Source organism: Peromyscus leucopus, chromosome X, assembly GCF_004664715.2.
Source record: "Peromyscus leucopus breed LL Stock chromosome X, UCI_PerLeu_2.1, whole genome shotgun sequence".
Taxonomy (NCBI): domain Eukaryota; kingdom Metazoa; phylum Chordata; class Mammalia; order Rodentia; family Cricetidae; genus Peromyscus; species Peromyscus leucopus.
Genome location: NC_051083.1, coordinates 42,240,014 through 42,252,735, shown reverse-complemented (window position 1 = coordinate 42,252,735; position 12,722 = coordinate 42,240,014). Strand labels below are relative to the sequence as shown.

At 36.6% G+C, this 12,722-nt stretch overlaps 1 pseudogene; it reads right to left on the bottom strand.

Annotated features, from left to right (window-relative positions):
• Positions 1-11,543: 11,543 nt before the first annotated feature.
• LOC114685588 lies at positions 11,544-11,810 on the bottom strand (annotated as a pseudogene).
• Positions 11,811-12,722: the final 912 nt, after the last annotated feature.

The window sequence follows — 12,722 nt, the reverse complement described above, 5'->3', positions numbered from 1 at the left end:
ATCCAACAGGTGGAGTTTGACTTGATATGTACAGGGACTGATAGCACTTGACTTTCTTCCAGTTACCTTTTGATCATAACAAGCACATGGTAATTGTCTATGAAGCTGTTCTGAACTGTGTTGGCAAACACTATCATAGGATTTTTACATTTAGTTTACTGTGTGACATAAATTTTCCCTCAAAATAAAAGCAGAGACACTTTGCATGCAATTCTGCAATGTTTCTCATCATTGTAAATGTGGAATATCAAAAAATTGCCAAGATTACAGTTAATTCCCAGGTTGGTAAGAGAAAGGCGCATAATTTGTTCCATAAGATCTAAGTCAGTGTTTCTAACCTGGGGGTCATGACCTCTTTGGGAGTAAAATGACCTTTCACAGGGGTTGCCTAAGACCATCAGAATTCACAGATATTTATATTAAAATTCATAACCATAGCAAAATTATAAAGTAGTAACAGAAATAACACGAGGAACTGTTTTAAAGGGTTATAGCATTAGAATGGTTGAGAACCACTGATAGATGATAAGATAAAGACATCATTTGACTTGATATTCCCCCAGAAACATATTTAGTTACAGACTAAGAGCAGAGGGAAGAAATATGAGGAAGGATTTTTTTTTTTTTTTTTCAAAATAAGGTTTCTCTGTGTAGTTTTGGTGTCTGTCCTGGATCTCGCTCTGTAGACCAGGCTGGCCTCAAACTCACAGAGATCCACCTGGCTCTTCCTCTTGAGTGCTGGGATTAAAGGTGTGTGCCACCACCACCTAGCAGAATACTTTAATTTATTGCTTTGTAAATTGAATACATCTGAGCAATATAGCAGCGAGTAGTAGGAGTATTAAAAGGGCTCATTTTGAAATATCATCTCTATAATTTTCTAATGCTTTTTTCCCATTTCCTAGTTTCCAAATCTTCAATTTCCTCACAAGGTAAAGGTCGTAATTCTATCCTGTAAAAACTGTAAAAGAAATTCAAAGATAATGAGTTCACAATATTTTCATAGTTATCTGCCATAAGTATTGTTTAGTAATAATTACAAATGATATGATGAGGAATATAATTTTGGTGGAAAAGACCATGGCTAGATGTGTACTGATGCACTGAAAACTTTACTCCTGTGAAGGAGTAAGAAAAATGATTCCAGGTATGTTAGTTGACTTCTCCTTAATGTAATAAAATACCTGAGGTAATCAAATTATAAGAATGGAAGGATGGTTTGGGCTATAACTTTGGACTTTTCAGCCCATAGTTGGTTGACCCCTTTGCTCCTGTGAGAAGACTCTATTGCTCTCAAGGGCATATTACTGATAACCAAAAGACCCCCCACTAGCCTCATCTCTTGTTGTTCCTAATTTATTTTGAGTGATACTATGTGTTCTGGGCTGGCCACAAACTCACAGGTCTCCTGCATTAGCCTCCCAAGTTCTAGAATAAGAGGCACTTTCTACTATCCCTGAACAACACATAACCTCTTAAAAGTTACTGTTCCTTCAAAAAACACCCTTTAATACAAAGACCTTTGACATTCATTTGAAGTTTGAAGTATAGCACTGTGTAAAATGCTAGACAATGTTCATATAGTCAGATTCCACATAGTAAAATTTTTAGAGATTGGACTATTTTTGCTTTAGCAAAATCTTTCTCCAGACATTTTGGGGGAAAGAGACATTGTATTTGTGGTGGTTTGAAAGAAAATGGCCCTCATAGGAGTGACACTTCTAGGAGTTGTGGCTTTATTAGAGTAGGTGTGTCCTTGTCAGAAGAACTGTGTCACTGTGGGACTGGGCTATGAGGTCTCCTATGTTCAAGTTATGGCCCAATGGAACATAGTTCACTTCCTGTTGCCTGAGGACTAAGATGTAGAAGTTCCAATTCCTTCTCAAGAGACATGATTTTCTGCATGCCACCAGCCATAATAATGGATTAAACCCTGAACTGTAAGCTATCCCCAATTAAATGTTTTCCTTTATAAAAATTGCCATGGTCATGGTGTATCTTCACAGCAATAGAAAGTCTAACTAAGATAGTATTCTAGTTCAAATTGAGCCCCACTCTAACTTCATTTTGTTCTAGTGAACTATGGTATGGAGTATGCTGGTTTCTATGACTGAAAGGTCTAAAGTAACATTGGAATCACAATAGAATAGAAGATGAAAGCTGTGAGAGGTTTCTGCTGAGCAGTACGATGAAGGATAGCGGGCTTAAGGGTTGTATAAAATCAAAGATAGAGTTTACACTTCGCAATGAACCAGTTCTGAGACCTGGATTGTCCCTTTCAACGTTCCTGAACATTTGTGCCTTTGCCTGTCAGGATATGTTCCTAACCATTCTGCCTATTTAAATAAGACAATGTACAAATGTTTTCACAATGCTTATAGCTCTCAGCAAACACTAAGCATGGTAATATTTATGCTGGTGCTAATGTTTACTGATAAAGCTAAGCTAGGAAACAATTCAAGAAGTATACCAGGCCGAGAATATGAGGAAATAAGAGTGTATTGCTGTTGTGGGAGTGTGTGTTTTTTAATATAAAATGCTTCATTCCTTATTCTGAGTCTCCTTTGCTGACTCATTTATCCTACACCTCCAGGTTTCCCTCAGAATCCAGGTCTTGACGACAAACTGGCTGTAATGATTGGCATTCTACAATGCACCAGAAAGTGGTTCATAGTCACATATGAAGTTGTATAATCACAGCTGTTAAACAACTGATGTTTAACATAAACAAGAGCATAGTGAGTACTATAGCAACAGATCCTAGAAAAATCATCTGCTAGGTGGAATCAGAGACAAATTAGAAGCAGCAATGTTCCCCACATCCGTACTCCCCCTACTAAAGCTTTCAATTACATAGATCTATAGCTGCTTGCTAAAGATTCTTACATGGATTACCTGGTTAACTGACAAACATGTGGAAAACTGGCCAGTGGTGACTCTACTTTTAACTTATGTTTCTGTATTTTCTCTGTAATGATTTCAAAATGTACATTAAAATGCATCTCATTAAAAAAAGAAATACTGTCAGCAACATTCACTTAGGACACTAAGATGGCTTATATAGAGAACTTGAAGTTATTTCTGTCTGACTTTCAGCAAATCTATAATGTCTGCATGAGATCACAATTGTTATTTGTGCAAGATTTAACCACTTTTGAATGTCTTACTTAAATTGCTCCCAGAGAGTCTCCCATATATAGAAAATTTTAACAGATTTCTCACTAAAATTGTGGATATTACTTTTATGATAACTGTTAGAAACTTCTTTTAACATTTTCCTTAAATATCAATTAAATTGGAATGGAAATGTAAGAATTTACTATAATAATTATTCAAAATTATCTCATGTTTTTACTCATATAGTATAAGTACAGTAAGCTATTAATATATTTATGCTTACAATATGGAAGAGTCTTACTGGTCATAGAAATCATGAAATAGATGGCCAGTAGTGGTGTATGCCTTTACTCTCAACACTTGGGAGGCAGAGGCAGGTGCATCTCTGTGAGTTTGAGGCCACCCTGGTCCACAGAGCAGGTTCCAGGACAGGTTCCAAAGCTACAAGAGAAACCCTGTCTCGAAAAACCAAAGAAAGAAAAAAGAAAAGAGACTATGAATAACATAGTATCAATATCACTTTCATAATGAATTATCAATATCACTTTCATAATGAATTATGTAAACATAATAACTCATGTAGACTTCCTCAGACACAAGGCACTTTGGGTCAGTAGTATTAGGAAAACATTTTGAAACTTTGAAAGTTGGAAGATAAATACACAGTAAATGTGCAGTGGTAAGGAAAACTTACTGAAATTATTTTTTATCTCAATAAATTCATGGATATAGCAAGAACATATGGGAAGATTCTACATTTTATGGACAGATAGGAACATGCACTGTAGTTCATAGAGCCTTTTTTGTGAGAACACAAAGATGACAGCTCAGATTCAAAAGAGTAGAAGAATTCAGAACTTTGAAAATTTCAAAACCGTCAATGCTAAGGTTAGAGATTTCTATGCTCAAGAAATTAGAGTATTCTTAATACATTAAATCTGAAGACCTTTCATAATGTGTATGGACTTACAAATGATTAGATGGAAGATCAAGTGTGGGGGACATAGAGGTGCTTAGGCATTCTGATATCCAGTGATTTAATAGTTCACTATTATAGGGGTGGTTCTCCTCCCCAATATCCATCTTATATCCTGCCTCACTATGTCCCTAAACTCCTCCTCTTGACACAGCAACTTAAAAATGAATGTTGGGTCACATCATTTGTGTACACATATGCTAGCAAGCCTCCCACCCAGGCTGCCTATCTTAGATTTCTTTGTATAAACCAGTTTAACACAGGCTGCTAAACAACTGAATATATAAGAATATTTATATCTGAAGTTATATCCTATGAACATACTCACGTCCTGGCATTTATAATCAATTATCGCACATATCTACAATACATATTAATCTTTTATTCAACCAGTAGTTTGTAAATTTTTACATGTCATGATTATTATTTGAGTTAAGCACTGTTCTTTCTAATGTCTAAATAATTTTATGGCTTTTATATTCCCTGAGGTATTCTGTTTATAGAAGCACATTAGTTAAATAACTACATAATAAATTCAAACCACATGAAAAAAAAAAAAACTTTTATTTCCAGAAGTAGATGTCTTTTGTGATATTTTAAGGAAATGTTCTCACTCTGTTTAGAATAGTAATGCCGTCAGTAAAAATGTGGTTGTTGGCAAGTTCCATTTTCATTTTTGGCAGAATAACATATCACAACAGCCCTCCCACTGAGAGGAGCTATAAATGCTGGATAAAATAAAAGAACAGCTGTCTAAAGGCTCTCAAAGGCAATAAAAGAAGTCAGAACTCGTGAAGTCAATGTCCTAAAAGTAAGCAATTACATTAATGTGGAACTGATGCTTTCTTTTGATCTCTCGAGAATCAGATAGCTTTGAATAACTAAACAAAATCTACTGAAATTTAGATTAGTATTGAATAAAAAAGCATTAGTGAACTCTACCTAACTGACATACAGAACACACCGTAACCGATAATTACAATATATACTTGGGAAGAGTGGTTGTATAGCTACCAATATCTACCATATTATGTACCCTAAACCAAAATGTAGCATATTTCTGTTTGTTTTCAGAGAGAACTGAATTAAAAATCAGTGATTTTGTCTCCTTTCTGTTGCTTGATAAAAATACTCTTACCAAAAGTAACATGGAGAAGAGAAGGTTTATTTGGCTTACCCGTCCAGGCAATAATCCATCTGTGAAGGACGTCAGGGCAGGAACTCAAGACAGAAACATGAAGACAGGAACCACAGAACATCGCTGCACACATGTTGGCTTTCTCTGTGGCTTATGTTTATCTAACTTTCTTATATAGCCCATGACCACCTACCTAGGAAGTGGTGCTGTTCACAGTAGGCTGGAGTGTCCTCTATCTGTTAAGACAATTGAGACAATTCTTCACAGACATGCCCACAAACAAACCTGGAAAAGACTTTTACTCTAACAAGACAAACATAGTATTACACTCTTGTAAGTGGATAGTAGCTGTTAAGTAAAGGATAATCCTGCTACAATCCACATACCCAGAGAAACTAAACATGGAGAGCTCCAGCAGGGAAGCATGGGATTTTCCTAGGAAGTGTAAATAGATTCTGAGAGTGGACTGGGGGTGAGTGGAGATGGGAATGAGAGGGATCAGGTAGAGGCAGAGAGGGAAGGAGGCAGAGTATGGAGAAGGACGACTAGAATTGAGAGGCATTTGGTGGGTGATGTGAAAACCTAGTGCAGAGGAAATTTCCTGGAATCTACAATGGTTATTCTAGTAATGGGATGATACAGAACCTGAACCAGCCATCTTCTGTAATGAGGCAAGGCTTTCAGTGGTAGAAGAGGGACATCAATTCAATTATAAAACCTTTTACCTGCAATTTGTCCTGCCTGCAAAATGTGCTGGATAATATTGGCTCAGAACTTGTAGAAGTGGCCAACCAATGACAGTTCTAACTTGATGCCCAAGCCATGACCAACATTGCCTGGATGGCAGGAGACTTGGTATAGAAAAAAATTGATCAATTAATAGATAGATAGATAGATAGATAGGTCAATGAAATGATTCCTAATTATGTTCTACTATACTCATAAATTGGTGCCTATCCCAACCATCATCAAAGGGGCTTCATCCAGCAACTGATGGATGTAGATACAGAGACTTACAGCAAAATATTACGCAGAACTTAGGAATCCTGTGAAAGAGAAAGAGGAAGGTTCATAGGTGTCTGAACATGGTCAAAAGAATGATGCGTGGTGAACTATGTCTTAAGGAACTTGTGAGAGAATCAAGGAAAAAAGGCAGATGGCCTTTTACCTCATGTGCATTTTGTTCCCTGGATTGTTCCTGGATGTGATTTTGTGGTTCCTGTGACGAACATTTACTTTTAATTTGTAAGATTTATATGTCCAAGCCTACAAGAGAGAGAGAGAGAGAGAGAGAGAGAGAGAGAGAGAGAGAGAGAGAGAGAGAGAGAGAGAGAGAGAGAGAGAGAGAAGACCAAAGTATACATGCCCATCAGGTCATAAGCTAGCCCCAAGGCTGTGCCCCAGGGGCTGGTATCTCAAGGTCATAGGTGGAACAGGTATCCACTACAAAGATATGCTTATTTTTGTTAGATGTCAGAACATAGCTTTTTACAGAACCCAGTCTCGTCAGTGTACCCTGATTCTGAATGTGGCCTTCTGCCTTGCTTTCATGCTTACCCTGATATAATCTATACTACGTACCAGGCAATCATGTTTAAACTGGTCTGTCCTGAGACAGTGCTGGGAAAGGGCTGCTCTGTAAATATTTAGCATATGCTTACTGACATTTATTTACATGTTTTTCTGATCATGTTTTTCTCTACTCAAGCAACATTCCTTCCATCATTGCTTTTTTTGTTTCATTCATGTATAAAAGAACACTGAAGCTGAAGTAAAGATGATAGAATGTAGTCTGCCCCATTCTATCAGGTCTGTAGATCCCAGGTCCAGCAGACAAAATCTGCATAGGTCCGGCTGAAAAGTCAACAGTAGGAGGCAGAGTGGTTGAGACAACAGGAGAACACAGCCTCCAGAATCAACTAAGCAGGGTTCATCGCCTCTGTGAGGCTGAATCAGCAATCACGGAGCCTGCATGTGTCTGTACTAGGTCCTCTGCATATATGTTATAGTTGTGTGACTTGGTGTTCTTGTGGGGTGTCTAACAGTATGAGTGGGGAGTGTCTCTGACTCTTCTGCTCTTGGGACACTTTTCCTCCTACTGTATTGCCTAGGCCAGCCTTGATATAAATGGCTGTGCCTAGTCTTATTGTAACTTGTTATACCATGTTTGGTTGATATCCCTTGGAGGCCTGCTCTTTTCTAAAGGGAAATGGAGGAGGAGTGGATCTGGGAGAGAGGGTAGGTGAGAAGGGGAACTGGGAGAAGTGAAGGGAGGGAAAACTGTGATGAGGATGAGAAAGGAATTTTTAAAAAAGCACTATTACTTAAATGAGACTCCTTTTTCAAGTGATTCTAGGTTGTTGTTGAAAACTAGGACAATCAGTACTTGTGCAAAAAAGACTTGGGCCTGGAGAGAGTTCTGGGTGGTTAAGGGTACATTCTGCTCTTACAGAAGGCTTGAGTTTAGTTCCCAGCACTCGCATATGGTAGCTCACAACTACCTGTAATGCCTGCTGCTGGGAATCCAGTGCCCTCTTCTGGTCATCATAAGCATTTTACTCATCATACACATATGCCCGCACAGACATAAAATTGAAAATAAAATATAAATTAAAAAAGAGAAAATCCTTTAATATATAATATATTCATAGTCATTGATATGGTAAAAGGTGCAATCACAATAGATATTTAATTTATGGAAAATAAAGTGTAATATAGATACTACAGAAGACATTGAAATCAAGGATTTCTGTATTTAGCTTAATATACTAAAAGTACAACAAGTTAAACTCAAAAAATCAAACAGCAATGAGTTAATTATACATGTCATCCAATAAAGAGAAATGATAAAATAAAAAACAGTAAAATTTGGCTGTTGAAAAATTCCAACGTTGATAAATACCTAAGCCAAAAGTTTAGAAGAGGATATAAAATAATGAACACAAAAGCTTAGAAAGGGATATTACTATAGGTTCTGTACACTTGTAAAGATTGCAGCAATATATGTTAAACAATGTTTTTTAATTCAAATAATATAAGCCTTTATAAGTGGAACTGAATATGTGTTAATAGAAAATCAGTAACTTTAACTAATAAACAACACAATGAGTTTGTAATTTAAAATATAATTTAGAGGTCCATTGCGTCTTACCAGTAAATCATCTCCAAATACACAAGTAGCAAATGAAATTACTATAACACTATATAAAATGTCCAAGAAATAATTACAATTTCTAAAGTTTTTACAAAACTAAATTAATCTCATATCAAAATCTGCAAGGACACTATAAGATGATAGTCAAAACCAAAACTTACTAGTGAGCAAAGGCACAAAACAACTTAACAAAAATGAATTGACTTAGAAGCATGTTATTTATTTTTTTGGTGTCTAAAATTTATGATTAAAGATATTCGAACTCCTTGATACCCTCAAATTCCATATCCTTATATATGATTTCATATAAAAGTCTTGCATGTCTATCGGTGTCATCCTTGTTTAGCCCATTTTTAAGCAGTCATGTTGGTGAGACTTTATGGGTAAAGTTTCTGACATTACTAGGAGAAACAATCTCACAGCAAACTCTCTATTCCTCTGGCTCTTGTCAGATATCGGCCAAGTTGCCCCTCCTGATTAATACTGGGAGAACTGAGAAGCCAGGGTCTTGGAGCAGCCAAGTACTTGAATGCAATTTGTATGACAAGGCTTATTTTTATCATCACATCCATTTAATAGCAGTTACAAGTTTACAGTTCAGTAGAGAAACATGCTCAGCATGTTCAAAGTTACATAAAGCACAGAAATGTCCTTTGTCTCCAGAAAAAATCTGATGTATGGAAATACCATTTGCCTTACTATCTTCTAGAAATTTAGGAAGGTGACAGGCATTTCTTTGTTCTTTCTCACATTCGTTGGCATTCCAATTTCTCTTCTTGAGAATTATCAACATCAGATGATCTCATGCCCATGTCACAACTTCATTATATACTCAGATAATTTTAATTAAAACTCCAACAGTTCTTACAATCTTTATCCCTCCTCTCCTGAAATAATCCCTCAGGTGCAGTCTTTTGTAGAAATATCTTTTGGAACTGGGCTCAACAACTTTGATTTTGATTGCGATTTCCTGTAGTGGCCTATGTCTGTTGCAAGAACCTTACTTGATAAAGGGCAACTACACTATTTATGAGTATAAGGACAAATGTCGAGATTATTGTTAGAGATTTAGTAAATACAGGTTTAGTAAAGTAGTGACTGTAGGTGCTACTCCAATATCCATGACTTCACTGTCACTGAGTAGTTGGCTAGGGTTTCAATATCAGGCATATTTTCCCTCTTTTTGAGTGAGTATTATGTTCAGTTGGAGAGCTGTTAGTTACCTCCAACACATGTATACCATGACTGCACCCTTAGGGTTATTATACTATGCTGGTTGTTGATGTCATTCATAGACATCATAACTAGGTAGGACTATTGGTTGCCTTACTCATTTGGGAGCCTGTATCTGGAGAGAAACTCTTTGCCAAGCCCTGCCAGTCCCAGAGCCCACTTATAAAATAAAAACACAGACTCTTATATTATTTAAACGTTTGGCCTAATGGCTCAGGCTTCTAGCTATTTAGTCTTGCATCTTAAATTAACCCATTTCTATTAATCTATACTTTGCCACATAGTTTGTGGCATACCAGTATCTTACATCTTTCTTGTCCTGGCAGCGGCTGGCCATGTCCCCCTCTGCCTTCCTGTTCTCTCAGTTCTCCTCTCTGTTAGTCCCACCTATACTTCCTGCCTGGCTACTGGCCAATCAGTGTTTTATATATCAATCATCCACAGCAGAAGCCTGCATGGCACCTTCTGGTATCATGAAAAGCTACTCCTCAGGTAGTAGGCATTCAGATCAGTTCTAGCTTAGGGGTCTCTGGGTCCTGTTTCTGAAGTTTATGGTATCTTCAGTAATAAGGTCTTACCTTCCACCTTTAGGTGGTAACCAAGGACAACCACAATATGTTGTATATTTGGGGGAGTGGGGACTTTTGTAAAACCCTGGCCACCAACTCAAAAAAGAAAATTTCCTGTCTAGTATTGGAGTACTTGTTAGGTGATCTTTGGCTCTTAATGAAAAAGGAGATCATGAATTTGAAACAGAGAAAGAAAGAGTGTATGAGATGGTTTTGAAGAAGGAAATTGAAGGGAGAAATGCTATATTTTAGTCTTAAAATAAGAGAAAGATATTAAATATAAGTCTTGCAATTTTTTGACACAATATTCCTACTGTCCTACTGTTTTTCATGTAGCATATCTTCAAAATATTTTCATGTAAGCCTATATTGTCATCTTATACATTATAATTTTGCTAAATTTACTGTTATATATTTTATTGCCCTCAGTTTTACAGTATTAGAAACAATTGTATAATGTATATTTTTAATTATATTCTCTCTCTCTCTCTCTCTCTCTCTCTCTCTCTCTCTGTGTGTGTGTGGTGTGTGTGTGTGTGTGTGTGTGTGTGTGTGTGTAACTGAGGACAACTTGAAGGAGTTGGTTTCCTCTTTCCTCTATGAGGAGTTCAGGGATCATACACAACTTACCAGATTTGGAAAGAATCACCTTTACCCATTGAGCCATCTTCCTGAAGCTGTAATAAGTATTCTTATGAGCGTTTTTTGTGAGTCTCAGAAAATATGCCTTTTGATTAAGTCACTTGGAGGTAGAAATATTGTGTAAACTAGAATTAAACTACAATTTTTAAAATAATTTTACCTTCTTTATGTTTTATCACTTCTATATCTGAGTCTGTCAAACTGTAAGATACTTTCACATCTTGCCAACTCTTCAAGTTGCATCATTAATTCTTATAGTACTCAGGACCACCAGGCCAAGGTTTGCATCACCTACAGTGAACTGAATCCTCTCACATCAATCATCAGTCAAGGTAATGTCCCCTGGGTTTGCCCACATGCCTACCTCCTCAGGGGGTTTTATTGATTAAGATACTTTGCTCCAAAATAACTCTAGTTTGTGTTAAGTTAACACAAAACTCTAAAACAGAGGAGGTCCATTTCTAGCAATTAGCTAAACCATTGTTCCAGGAGTATTTGTTGGAAAGAGAAAATAAATATTAAAAAGTTAAACCTTAGTTTATATGGAAACTTTATATTCAATGGTAGTTTAATCATTTAACTTAAAAACTATATTTGAATTTTTGAGACAACAAATTTCTACACAGAGAACTGTGTAGAAATATATGTACATACACACATGTGCACACACAAGCACACACACACACACACACACCTAACAAAAGGTGTTATTCTCTAATTTCCCCTTTCTTCCTCTATTTCTTCAATGTCTGTGATATAAAGGTTATTATCACATCCTATTAAATCTCATATTAAAACTTCAACCAGATGTTCAGGCAATGCCCCATTTGTATATTTTTCTGTATTTACATCTTCATGTTCATGTAGCCATCTACAGATAGCAGGTAGCCTTTAAACTCCATTCCTTTGTTTTATTTTACCATTGCTAGCTTTCCTGTCAAAACATTGAAAACAAGGTTTAGGATTAAGGGTTTAACTCATCGTAAACACTCATGAATGCTGCAAGTCATAAGCCACTTACCCCATCTTTGCTGCTCCTTCATGACAAGAGTAGTTGCTGATAAACATTTTTAAGATATAAAAATATAACTTTACCTCTGACACTAGCTCTTTTTGATAATCTTCAGGGATTTCTTGGTACTCTCTTAAGGTCTCAATGCTATGAATTGATACCATGTGCATGTCAATTCGGGTTTTTTTTTTTTTTGTTTTGTTTTTATTTTTATTTTTCAAGACAGGGTTTCTCTGAGTAACCTCCCTGGGTGCCTTGGAACTCACTCTGTAGACCAGGCTGACCTCAAACTCACAGAGATATGCCTGTCTCTACCTCCCAAGTGCTGGTCCATGGAAATTCTTATACATTTAATTATGACTGGCTTACAGTTCAGAGGTTTAGTCCATTATCATCATGGCAGGAAGTATGGCAGCCCCCAGGCAGATGTACTGCTGGGGAGGTAGCTGAGAATTCTACATCTGGATCTGTAGGAAGCAGGAAGAGAGAGAACCACTGGTCCTGGCTTGTGCTCCTGAAATTTCAAAGCCCAATCCCAGTAACACACTTCTTCCAACAAGTTCACATCTACTCCAACAAGATTGCACCTTCAATAATGCCACCCTCTATGAGTCTATGGGGTCTATTTTCATTCAAACATCCACAGGTACTAATATTTCCCAGTTTTGTTGTTGTTGTTTTTGTTTTTTTTTTTCTGTTTTTTCTTTCTTTCTTTGTTTTCTGAGACAATGTCTCTCCATATAATACTGGCTATCCTGGAACTCACTGTGTATACCAGGCCTCAGCATCAGGACCTTATATAATACTGTCTTTAGATTTTATATACATAGAGTTCCATTCCACATTATAATGATTTTCTACTATAGTAGAAATAATAAAGT